At 36.0% G+C, this 11,719-nt stretch overlaps 1 protein-coding gene across 1 annotated transcript in view; it reads left to right on the forward strand.

Annotated features, from left to right (window-relative positions):
* LOC140615204 (olfactory receptor 6C1-like) overlaps positions 1-11,719 on the forward strand; it is a 48,489-nt gene that overhangs the window by 10,839 nt on the left and 25,931 nt on the right. The window lies entirely within an intron of this gene.

An 11,719-nucleotide genomic window follows, 5' to 3' on the forward strand; every position in this document is an offset into this window, starting at 1 on the left:
AACTACCATTATCATTCTTGCATTACAAATAAGAGAACTCAGACACCCACACAAAATGTAAGCAGACAGTATTTCTTTAAAAACAGAAAACTAGGGATCCCTGGGCTGCGCAGGCGTTTGGCGCCTGCCTTTGGCCCAGGGCACGATCCTGGAGACCAGGGATCGAATCCCATGTCGGGCTCCCGGTGCATGGAGCCTGCTTCTCCCTCTGCCTGTGTCTCTGCCTCTCTCTCTCTCTCTCTGTGTGACTATCATAAATAAATAAATAATTTTTTTAAAAAAAACTAGATTAAACCAATTAATGAGAATATACTTCAAAACTCCTGGGCAAATCTTTTTTTTTTTTTTTTCAAATCTTTCTACCTAAGCAAAATGTTTAATGCAGATATAAAAATTAGAAATAATTAGTGTTACTTACTGACTGATTAATATAAAGTGAAAAGAAACACTTGGAGAGTTTAAATCTAGATAACTGGAAATATACTGCTCCTGACACAAATAGACAATTAACATGGAGAATCATAAGCCCTCCAAATTTCTTTCTTCAACATTGTTTTGTCTATCTAGGTCCTTTGCTTTTACACACAAATTTTAAATGCCAGCTAGTTAAATTCTCTCTTGAAAAAGAAAGCCCGTTAGAATTTTGATTGTGATTGCAATCTTAACACTATTAAGTCTACTGATCCATGAATACGTTCTCTCTCCATTTTAGGCCTTCCGTAATCCTCCTACAATGATTTATAATTTTTTTAAATTTTATTTATTTATTCATGAAAGACACACAGAGAGAGAGGGAGAGACACAGGCAGAGGGAGAAACAGGCTCCATGCAGGGAGCCTGACATGGGACTGGATCTGGGATCTCCAGGATCACACCCTGGGCTGAAGGCAGGAGCTAAACCACTGCACCACCAGGGCTGCCCTGATTTATAGTTTTAAGCATTCAAAAACCACACAACTTCTGTCAGATTTATCCCTAAGCAATTCATGTTTTTATGTAAACTGTATTCTTTATTTTTATATTCCAATTATTCATTATTAGTATATAGAAACTCAATTAATATTTATAAATTGACCTGGTATCTCGTCACTGTCCTAAGCTCACTTATTAGTTTTATTTTATTTTTTATTATTTTTATAAATTTATTTTTTATTGGTGTTAAATTTGCCAACATACAGAATAATAACCAGTGCTCATCCCGTCAAGTGCCCCCCCTCAGTGCCCGTCACCCAGTCACCCCCACTCCCCGCCCACCTCCCCTTCCACCACCCCTAGTTCGTTTCCCAGAGTTAGGAGTCTTTCATGTTCTGTCTCCCTTTCTGATATTTCCCACTCATTTTTCTCCTTTCCCTTTTATTCCCTTTCACTATTTTTTATATTCCCCAAATGAATGAGACCATATAATGTTTGTCCTCCGATTCACTTATTTCACTCAGCATAATACCCTCCAGTTGCATCCACGTCGAAGCAAATGGTAACTGTGTGGAGATTCCTCAAAGAGTTAAAAATAGATCTGCCCTACAACCCAGCAATTGCACTGCTGGGGATTTACCCCAAAGATACAGTTTTAGCATCAATTTTGTGTTTCCCATTGACTTTCTATATTGATGATCATGTCATCTGAAAATAAAAACTAGTCTAATGCTTCATGTTCAATTGACATGATTCTTATGTTTTCCTGCCTTAGTGCTGATCACTATTTTCACTGCCCCAAAATTACTTGCTCATCCCTGGTAATGACCGATTGTTTTTATGTCTCCAAAGTTTTGCCTTTTCCAGAATGTCATTTGGTTGGAGTCATGTAGTACGTAGTCTTTTCAGACTGGCTTCTTTAACTTATCATTATGCATTCCAGGTTTTTGTTTTGTTACATGGTTACTCTAGGGTCAAAACATCTTTAGGGTTAATAGATCTTTAACTTATAACAGTTTACATTCAAATAATGTTAACACCATTACAGATGTAGTGTAAGAATCTTATAATGGTATACTTTCATTTTGCCCCTTCTGTTGTCACACATTTTTTGCTACATATTTTTTGTAAATTTTTTATTGGAGTTCGATTTGCCAACATATAGCATAACACCCAGTGCTCGACCCCTCAAGAGCCCCGCTCAGTGCCCATCACCCAGTCACCACATCCCCCCGCCCACCTCTCCTTCCACTATGCTGTTTGTTTCCCAGAGTTAGGAGTCTCTCATGGATTGTCACCCTCTCTGATTTTTTCCCACTCATTTTCTCTCCTTTCCCTATAATCCCTTTCACTATTTTTTATATTTCCCACATGAGTGAAACCATATAATGATTGTCCTTCTCCAATTGGCTTACTTCACTTAGCATAATACTCTCTAGTTCCATCCACATAGAAGGAAATGGTGGGTGTTCATCATTTCTAATGGCTGAGTAATATCCCATTGTATACGTAGACCACATCTTCTTTATCCATTCATCTTTCGATGGACACCGAGGCTCCTTCCACAGTTTGGCTATTGTGGACATTGCTGCTATAAACATCGTGGTGCAGGTGTCCCGGCATTTCACTGCATCTGTACCTTTGGGGTAAATCCCCAGCAGTACAATTGCTGGGTCATAGGGCAGGTCTATTTTAAACTCTTTGAGGAACCTCCAAATAGTTTTTCAGAGAGGCTGTACCAATTCACATTCCCACCAGCAGTGCAAGAGGGGTCCCCTTTCTCCACATCCTCTCCAACATTTGTTGTTTCCTGCCTTGTTAATTTTCCCCATTCTCACTGGTGTGAGGTGGTATCTCATTGTGGTTTTGATTTATATTTCCGTGATGGCAAGTGATGCAGAGCATTTCCTCATGTGCTTGTTGGCCATGTCTATGTCTTCCTCTGTGAGATTTCTGTTCATGTCTTTTGCCCATCTCATGATTGGATTGTTTGTTTCTTTGCTGTTGAGTTTAATATGCTCTTTATAGATCCTGGATACTAGCCCTTTATCTGATACGTCATTTGCAAATCTCCCATTCTGTATGTTGTCTTTTAGTTTTGTTGACTGTTTCTTTTGCTGTGCAGAAGGTTTTTATCTTGATCAAATCCCAATAGTTCATTTTTGCTTTTGTTTCCTTTGCCTTCATAGATGTATCTTGCAAGAAGTTGCTGTGGCCAAATTCAAAAGGGATTTTGTCTCTGTTCTCCTCTAGGATTTGAAAGATTCTTGTCTCACATTTAGGTCTTTTATCCATTTGGAGTTAATATTGTGAAAATATCTATGCTACCCAGGGCAATTTACACGTTCAATGCAATCCCTATCAAAATACCATGGACTTTCTTCAGAGAATTGGAACAAATCATTTTAAGATTAGTGTGGAATCACAAAAGGCCCTATATAGCCAGGGGAATATTGAAAAAGAAAACCAGAGCTGGGGGCATCACAATGCCGGATTTTAGGTTATACTACAAAGCTGTGGTCATCAAGGCAGTGTGGTACTGGCACAACAACAGACACACAGATCAGTGGAATAGAATAAAGAACCCGGAAATGGGCCCTCAACTCTATGGTCAACTAATATTCAACAAAGCAGGAAGGACTATCCACTGGAAAAAGGACAGTCTCTTCAATAAATGGTGCTGAGAAAATTGGACAGCCATGTGCAGAAGAATGAATCTGGACCATTCTTTTACACAAGACACAAAGATAAACTCAAAATGAATGTGCTATTGTTGTAACACAGTCTATTGTACATATTACATAAACGCAAAAATGTATTTTCATTTATATGGACAATTATCTTTTTCCTTCTTTTTTCTTTAATTTAAATTCAATTAGCCAACATATAATACATCATTAGTTTCAGATGTAAAGTTCAGTAATCCATCAGTTGCATATAACACCCAGTGCTCATCACATCACGTGCCCTCCTTAATGCCCACCATCCAATTACCACATCTCCCCACCCACTTCCTCTCCAGCAACCATCAATTTGTTTCCTATAGTTAAGAGTCTCTCATGGCTTGTCTCCCTCTTTGATGACTTCCCATTTAGTTTTCCCTCCCTTCCCCTATGATCCTCTGTGCTATTAGACTCCACATATAGGTGAAACCATTTAATTATCCTTCTCTGATTTACCTATTTCACTTAGCATAATAAAATGGGCAATTATCTTTAAAGAGATCTTTAAATTACCAAAAAATGTCATGTATATTTACCCACATACTTATCAATACTGAGTTGCTTCATTTTGTATCTGTGGATCCAAATCTGATTATGATGTGTCTTGGGGGAGTTTTCTTTATGCTTCTTCTGTTTAGTGTTCACTGACATTCTTGGTTAAGGTTTTATAGTTTTCATAAAATCTGGAAATTTTTCAGCCATTATTTCTTTAAAAATTGTTTTCTGCCCTTAACCCAATCCCCAAAGGGCTCCAATTACATGTGTTTTAGGCTACTCAAAGTGGTCACACAGCTCACTGATGCTACTTTCTAAAAATTATTTTTTCTCTCTTTCATTTTGGATAGTTTCTATTAGTATGCCTTCAAGTTTGCCAATATTTTCTTCTGCAAGTATAATCTGTGTTTAAACCTATCCAGTCTATTTTTTATTTCACATGCTGTAGTTTTCATCTCTAAGTTTGATTTGAGTCTTTATACTTTCCTTGTTTCTACTTAATTTTTTGGATGTATAGAGTGAAGTTATAATAGCTGTTTTAAAGTTCTTGCTTGGCAATTCTAACATTGGTGTCTGGTTGGGTCACTTTCAATTAATTTATTTCCTCATGCTTTATGTGTGTAAAATTATTATATATATATAAAATAAGAATATATGTGCATATAAAAAATACACACACACACATTTTGCTTCTCTGCATGTCTGATAACTTTTATTGGATTCTACACATGGTGATTTTTGCCTTGTTGGGTCTTCAAAATTTTTGTGTTTCTATAAATATTTCTATAAATATTCTTGTGTTCTATGATGCAATTAAGTTATTTAGAAACAGTTTGATCCTTCTGGGTTAATCATTGAAATACATTCAATTCCTCAAAAAGTATACATCTATTTTGAGGTAAATTTCTGCTAGAGTTATGGGGAAAAATGTTAATCACTATGACCCCCTTCTTGCCCATCATTAATCAGATTATCTTTAAGCCCTTGTTCTTTGAAGTAGAGAGATAATATAGTGCACTTAGAAAGCTTGGACTTTGTCATAAGGCAAACATGAGTTCAAGTCTAAACTCTCTTAGCAAATACATGGCCTTGGGAAAATTATTTAGCTTCTTAATTTTCAACTTCTCAATTTTTAACCATAAAATGTAGATAGTCATATAATCCACATACTAATGTCATAAAGATTATAAAAGACAATACAATAAGAGTATTTGGCACAGAACTAGGCCAAAGAAGAGCTCAATTAATATTATTTACCTAGCTAAAATATAAACTATATTTTATGTAACTATGTTATGTAACATTAGATACTCCTACATTTATCTTACCTCAATCAAATATATAATAGTGTACTGAATGGAGAAAAATATTCTATAAAAACTATTGATTAAATATATAAACAAAATCATATATATAAAGTTATAATCCTATACTATTTGCATCAATTTTTGTTTTGGGTTGGACAGCAGCTGACCTTTTTTAAATTTAATTTTATATATTTAAGGTGTGTATGATAATTTGGTATACATACACATAATGAAACTATTACAACAGTCAAGCTAATTAACCTATCTTCTCACCATTAATTCTGTATGTGTGAGTAGGTGTGTGTGTATGTGTGTGCATGCACACGGAGAGCACTCAGCAAATTTCTGAGAGTCAATACAGTATCACTAACTATAGTTCATATAATGTGCATTAGATCGAGACTTATTCATCCCACATAACTCCAAGTTTGTGCCCTTTGACCAATATGGACAGCAACTGATCTTGAAACTTAAGTCAAAAATGAGAAAAAACTGAACACAAATTTCCCTGATTGTTTGTGATGTCTTAACAAAGAATGGTCACGGGAAGAAAAAGCTGCTTAGGATAGAGGGAGGGAACTGTTTCCACTATGACACAGAGTGATAGGACTTCATCCAAATCCAGATTCCCTCAGCAAATTCTGAGCAGCTTCTTTCTTGAGTTCAGCTGAAATATCCCTAGGCATATGGAGAGAATCTAACCTTCTAATCTAACCTTCTGACGGTTCATCTGACTCATTATTTTGCACGTAACCTATTGTTACATCTTCCTGTCTCCAAAGACACTCTTCCTTCTGATAGATACTTAAAGCTTTTATTGAAAAGAATTCATTCTAGTTCATTACACTGTAGATTAACTAGTGACTTTTGAACCTGGACTCTCAAGGGAATCTTTTCTTCGTTCACTTAATTGATCCCTCCACAGCTGTTGCATCCTAAATGGATATAACTATTGCTATTTTTGTAAATGTAAAATTTAGTGGGAGTCCTTGTCTCCCTGTTCAAAAAAGCTAGAATAGTGATTTCCCAGAGTGCAGAGAGCTCTTATATGTTAAGAACTCACTTAACCAGAATACATGAAGATTTTTCCTATTGAGAGAATGAAACTGTATATTTGGAATTTTTGTCCTTTAAATTTCTTAAGAGAAAAGGTGACTGGGAATTAATGGGTATGAGTTCCTGAGGAGAACTTAAAGAATTTTTGTGAGAGCTAGTGTGGGGGTATACAGAAAAAATGTGATAAGCCCTACACTTAATACTTTCTAGTCATTATTCCTGTCAAGCTTTGAGTCATACTAAGGACGTTGGTTAAAGTATGCTCAGAAGCCATGAAAGACCATAAGAGAGGTAAATATAATTAAGTTGGTTTTAACATATATTCACCATCTGGGAACTAATAGAATAAAATTTGGGTGCTAAGTAACATTGACAATACTCTAGAAGAATCAATAGTAATTTTGAGATATTACCTTGTTCTACGGTAAGTGACATGACTTTCTGTAAGATCTTTGAATACCATTCATGGGAGGTACATAGGTTAATAACAGAAACAGATGATTTATAGAGGATACAGTCAAGTCACCTATGAAAGATACTGAGGAAGCCCTTTATCTCAATCCAATAAAAATGTCTCCTCCAATATTCTATAACACAAAGTTTTAATCTCCAGGCTGAGAATATAACCTTCTTTCATGTGCTTTATGTTTTACAACACGTCGGTCCCCATGTGTGTAAACACATTAAGTTAGTGGTCAATCAACACATTAAGACATTTATATGCTATTATATGCTATTGTTCAATGGTGACATTGGGATATGAAGAAATATTAAATACTGAAAACTAAGAAAAAATTTAGAAAAATCTTAGAAAAAAACTAAGAAAAAATTTAGGGCCCAAAGCATAGCCTGGGGTAATAAGTACTCAGTCAGATATCAATTGAAGGCATTTGAAACCTATATCAAAAGTAAGAGATGGAATTAGGTAGATAGGATAGAAAGACAGCTGGGGTCCAGAGACTTGACCTATCACCTTTAACATTTGGTATCCTGTGATCAGGATCTGAGTGACTCTGTTTTCCTTGGGATGGTGCCTTGTAGCAGATAGCAAGAGCCAGAGACTGTTGTACTTCCCTGTAATATTATCTGAAAACCAGGAGAGAGCTATACAATGCAAAAGCACATGGTCCATCCCTCACTGGGAAGGGAAAAACCATGTTTCCTTAGACTCAAGGGAAATACACTTCAAGGCAATTTCTCAGAAATATTTTCCAACCACCAGGTGAAAACCATTCTTGCAAAAAACTAATTGGAGTCTTCTGGGAGCATCCTGTTCCATTTAAATAAAGAGAGAAATCAGGAGCCCTAGAGACAATGAATACAGATGGGAAATGTTTGGTTAGCTATAATGTGATTAATTTTAGATTGTTGAAGAGCAATTGTCTTCCTACTATTGCCTCTAATTCTGGTACAAATAGTTAACTAACTGAAATAGTTAACTGTGGTTAGGGAAGCAGAGGTGGCATCATATAAAAGATTATCTCTTCCAAAAAAAAGGTGGGGGTCAGGGAGCACAAAAGCAAGGAGAAGTCAATTATCCATGTCCTCTCCATTTGTCCAATCATGATAAGCTTATACTTGAGTAAAGTAAACAAATTAAAAGGCATTATTTTGAAATATTTAGAAGCTAAGTCTCTGAAGTCAAACCACTTGTTTCCATATCCCTACTTTACCCTAGGTGGATCGGATAATACCCCAGATGGTACCTTAGGTGATACCTAGAACTTATGAGCCTCAAGTTCCTCATCTATAAAATGTAGATTATAATACGACATAACTCAGAGAGTTGCTGTGAAGATTTATTGCGATAAACCACATAAAACATTTAGCACAATATCTGTCACTTAATAAATGTTCTAGAAATGTTAGCTGTTATCCTAGCAAGATATGAAAATTAATTTGAAGAGAGAAAAATGGATTTCCATACCCAGAAGCATCTCTTATGTGATTGAATTTCATCATCAGAAGTCTTTTTCAATTAAAAATATCTCTAGAATTGATAGTTCAAAATTATTGCCAGCTTTAGAAAGCTTAGCATTGATCCATTTTTTAATTCTACAGTAACAAGAAGGTTATAACCACATTTACTTAAGTATTTAACCTTTCATATAGCAAATTGTTTACTTACTAGGTTTTCCAAAAGAATGGTAGAGACCCTGGGACAGAAAAAAAAGTGGACTACTTACTGAAGAAGCTGGAGAACACATTAGAGTTTGAAAATCTGGAGACCAGAAAAATAGACTCCTGAAATTTTCTTCTCACATCCATATAATTAAATAGATATATATAATTGGGATTCAGGACACAAATTGATTTTCCTGTCATTAATAAGCCAGCCAGTAATAATCTATGTTATATTATATATATATATATCATATATATTAATATAATAACAACTACTCAACCCCAAAATAGGGGATTGAACAAAATGCCAACAATATCAGCTGCATTTAAGCTGTTCATAATCCACAGGTAATAATATATAAAGGGGACTGGTATCCATCAATCTAAAGTTTTATTTATCTTTTTTTAAGAAAGAAGTAAGAGGATGCCTGAGTAGCTGAGTGGTTGAGCGTCTGCCTTCCACTCAGGGCATGATCCCAGACTGAGATCAAGTCCCACATCAGGCTGCCTGCATGAAGCCTGCTCTCCCTCTGCCTGTGTCTCTGCCTCTTTCTCTGTGTCTCTCATGAATAAATAAATAAATTCTTTTTAAAAAGAGAGAGAGAGAGAAAGAAAGGGAAAAAGTGTGGAAGGATAGGCAAAATAAGTGAAGGGGAGTGGGAGATAAGGCTTCCAGTTATGGAATGAATAAATCATGGGAACAAAATACACAGCACAAGGAATATAGTCAACAATCATGCTGTATGGTAACAGATGTTAGCTACACTAGTGGTGAGCATAGCAGAATATATAGAGAAGTTGAATTACCGTGTTGTACTTCTAAAACTAATGTAACATTGTGTGTCAGCTATACTGAAAAAAATTTTTTAAAGAGAAGGAAAGAGTAGGGCACCTGGGTGGCTCAGTCAGTTAAGCGTCCAACTCTTGATTTCCACGCAGGTCATGATCCTGGGGTTGTGAGATCAAGCCCCGCACCTAGCTCCACACTGAGCGTGGAGCCTGCTTGGTATTCTCTGTCCCTCTCCCTCCTTTCCTTCTCTCTCTCCCACTCTAAAAAGAAGAAGGAAGGAAGGAAGGAAGGAAGGAAGGAAGGAAGGAAGGAAGGAGGGAGGGAGGGAGGGAGGGAGGGAGGGGACACAGGAGAACACAAATAGAAGTGGAAAAGATGGATATAGGGTACTTTGAATACAGTTATTCTGAAATGGCACAAGTTTTTGAAAAGTCAGTCAGTCAAGACCAGCCCAGTAGAGAATTTGAAGGTTATGTGCAGTTGGGGAGTAAGTTCAAATAAAAAAGAGGTGGATAAATTAGAAATATCATCAGCATGCTATTCTATAAATCGCAAAGAGTAAATGACAAATACTAAATGGACTTGGAAAGAAGAGAACATACAGTATATTACTGCCAGTAAGAACCCTATTAATTAGTAGACTTGCCAAGGAAACACTACTCATGAGATTCCAGAAATCTTCATAATATCAAGCTGGTACAAATCTCTCCAAGACTTTATGGGAGTCTTGGAGAGATATTAAGAAGGTTGCAGTGAGGAAAAGAGTAGAAAGGGATCCAAAGTTCATCTAACCAAAGAGGAAAAGACATCAAGCACCATGTGAGAAACAACTCCTGTTAAGGTAAAAAGAAGAAAGAGCAAAAATATTCAGCGTTTATTTAATATTAATAATATCCCTAAAGCTATGCTAAGAACTTTGTGTTTAATCTTACTTAATCCTTACCACAACTCAATGAAGAAAAAGGTGTAAATATCTGCATTTTTTTATGTATGATGAAACTGAAGGAAGTGGAGTACTTCAGAACCTTTGTTTACACCCTAATCTGACTGATTCTCAAATCCTAACCCTTCACCACTACCATTTAGAAAATAACCCTGGCAACTGTATTGTGTTTATCCAGGAATTAAGTTTCCAGCAGCCTCAACCAACCTCCTAGTGGAGAATTAGAGGTATGGGTGTCAGGAGCTAGAATGGACCCTATGGAATTCAATCCTTTAGCCTCTCATTTCCACAAAATGATTCTGCATACTAATCCAAAATAATGCAAAAAATATTGTCTGATATAATCTTTGGCATAAGTAAACAGTCCAGGAGTCAGTTCAGGGGACGTACTGGTAAAAATGATCTTTTTACCTTACGTCAAGATAAGGTCTTTTGTCAGACATCATATCTGATGTCAAAAACAGTTTTCATGGGTTTTGAGACCTATTATCAAAGATAAGCAATAACTAGAAATGGATGAATGATGTTTCAGCTAAAGTATAATCAGCAAATTATGTTCATTTCATTATTTTCACCAAAATGCTTGGTCCTACTTATTTACCGAAGAACATTTATTAAACTCCTGCTGAGTACCAAACACATTCCTGGACACACCATTGAGCATAGTGAACAAAACAAACATGACCTTCATGGCCTTGTAGTCTAGTAAGGGGACAGAGATTAACAAGTTAAAAAGAAAATAGGTAATTACAAAGAGTAAAGTGGTGCATTACTAAAAGCCCCAAATTCACATGTTTGTTTAGAGAGCACTAAGACTTCCTCTTGAAGAGGGTATAGTGTCAGTGAGACCTAAAAAAAAATATATGGAAAACAGACACATGAAGTTGGCAGAACTGAAAAAGGCCACTAAAAATGGGACTTGCTTAATGAGATATAAAGTAGAAAAAGCTGAGATGGGAGAAATATGCAGGGCAATGCATACAGCATGTGGGAATTTGCAGGCCATAGTAGAGAATTTGAGCTTCATTCCAAGTTCAGACAGAAGTCATTAAAGTGTTTGAAATAGAAAATGATAGCTAATAAAATAGCACCCTCATTGTTATGTAGATGATGCTTTGTTTTGTTTTGTTTTCCAGTTTTGAAAGTGAAAAGTTTATCAAGGCAGTAGTTATTTTAAATGATCATATTTGCCTAAGGAGCTCAGGAAAGACAGACTAATAGAGAAGCTTGAAGAGGAGCTTTAGGAACTTCACATCTATCATTATAACCAACTCTATTTACATTCCACTGAAAAAAGTTTTGTAGTATTCATGACCAGAAGGCTTATCACCAATAATTCTAAAACCTTGTATATAATAATAAAAACAAT

The sequence above is a fragment of the Canis lupus genome, chromosome 2 (assembly GCF_048164855.1).
Source record: "Canis lupus baileyi chromosome 2, mCanLup2.hap1, whole genome shotgun sequence".
NCBI lineage: Eukaryota > Metazoa > Chordata > Mammalia > Carnivora > Canidae > Canis > Canis lupus.